The sequence below is a fragment of the Anomaloglossus baeobatrachus genome, chromosome 4 (genome assembly GCF_048569485.1).
Source record: "Anomaloglossus baeobatrachus isolate aAnoBae1 chromosome 4, aAnoBae1.hap1, whole genome shotgun sequence".
NCBI classification, from domain to species: Eukaryota; Metazoa; Chordata; class Amphibia; order Anura; family Aromobatidae; genus Anomaloglossus; species Anomaloglossus baeobatrachus.
In genome coordinates, this window is record NC_134356.1 from 27,495,957 (window position 1) to 27,497,933 (window position 1,977).

A 1,977-nucleotide genomic window follows, 5' to 3' on the forward strand; every position below is an offset into this window, starting at 1 on the left:
TCTATCTATTCCTCTATCTATCTATCTATCTATCTATCCCTCTATCTATCTATCTATCTATCTATCTATCTATCTATCTATCTATCTATCCCTCTATCTATCTATCTATCTATCTATCTATCTATCTATCTATCTATCCCTCTATCTATCTATCTATCTATCTATCTATCTATCTATCTATCTATCTATCTATCCCTCTATCTATTCCTCTATCTATCTATCCCTCTATCTATCTATCTATCTATCTATCTATCTATCTATCTATCCCTCTATCTATCTATCTATCTATCTATCCCTCTATCTATCTATCTATCTATCTATCTATCTATCTATCCCTCTATCTATCCCTCTATCTATCTATCTATCTATCCCTCTATCTATCTATCTATCCCTCTATCTATCTATCTATCTATCTATCTATCTATCCCTCTATCTATCTATCTATCTATCTATCCCTCTATCTATCTATCCCTCTATCTATCTATCTATCTATCTATCTATCTATCCCTCTATCTATCTATCCCTCTATCTATCTATCTATCTATCTATCTATCTATCCCTCTATCTATCTATCTCTCTATCTATCTATCCCTCTATCTATCTATCCCTCTATCTATCTATCCCTCTATCTATCTATCCCTCTATCTATCTATCTATCTATCTATCTATCCCTCTATCTATCTATCCCTCTATCTATCTATCTATCCATCTATCTATCCCTCTATCTATCTATCTATCTATCTATCTATCTATCTATCTATCTATCTATCTATCTATCTATCTATCCCTCTATCTATCTATCCCTCTATCTATCCCTCTATCTATCTATCTATCTATCTATCTATCTATCTATCCCTCTATCTATCTATCTATCTATCTATCTATCCCTCTATCTATCTATCCCTCTATCTATCTATCCCTCTATCTATCTATCTATCTATCTATCTATCCCTCTATCCCTCTATCTATCTATTTATCCCTCTATCTATCTATCCCTCTATCTATCTATCTATCTATCTATCCCTCTATCTATCCCTCTATCTATCTATCCTTCTATCTATCCCTCTATCTATCTATCCCTCTATCTATCCCTCTATCTGTCTATCTATCCAGTGATCCGTGTCTGCAGCCCATAATTCTGATCTGATCATCAGCAGCTGTCGCTGTAAGCTGTAATGATAGAACAACCTGAAGAAGTTTCTTCAGCCTCAAAAAAAATCAGATGCCTTAATTTTTTTATGGACAAAGTAAAAAAAAAAAGTTTCATATTTTAATGGAGTGTGCCTGGTCTGTGGAGCGTGCCTGGTCTGTGGAGCGTGCCTGGTCTGTGGAGCGTGCCTGGTCTGTGGAGCGTGCCGGGTCTGTGGAGCGTGCCGGGTCTGTGGAGCGTGCCGGGTCTGTGGAGTGTGCCTGGTCTGTGGAGCGTGCCTGGTCTGTGGAGCGTGCCGGGTCTGTGGAGTGTGCCTGGTCTGTGCAGCGTGCCTGGTCTGTGGAGCGTGCCTGGTCTGTGGAGCGTGCCTGGTCTGTGGAGTGTGCCTGGTCTGTGGAGCGTGCCTGGTCTGTGGAGTGTGCCTGGTCTGTGGAGTGTGCCTGGTCTGTGGAGTGTGCCTGGTCTGTGGAGCGTGCCTGGTCTGTGGAGCGTGCCTGGTCTGTGGAGTGTGCCTGGTCTGTGGAGTGTGCCTGGTCTGTGGAGTGTGCCTGGTCTGTGGAGCGTGCCTGGTCTGTGGAGTGTGCCTGGTCTGTGGAGTGTGCCTGGTCTGTGGAGCGTGCCTGGTCTGTGGAGCGTGCCTGGTCTGTGGAGTGTGCCTGGTCTGTGGAGTGTGCCTGGTCTGTGGAGCGTGCCTGGTCTGTGGAGCGTGCCTGGTCTGTGGAGCGTGCCTGGTCTGTGGAGCGTGCCTGGTCTGTGGAGCGTGCCGGGTCTGTGGAGTGTGCCTGGTCTGTGGAGCGTGCCTGGTCTGTGGAGCGTGCCTGGTCTGT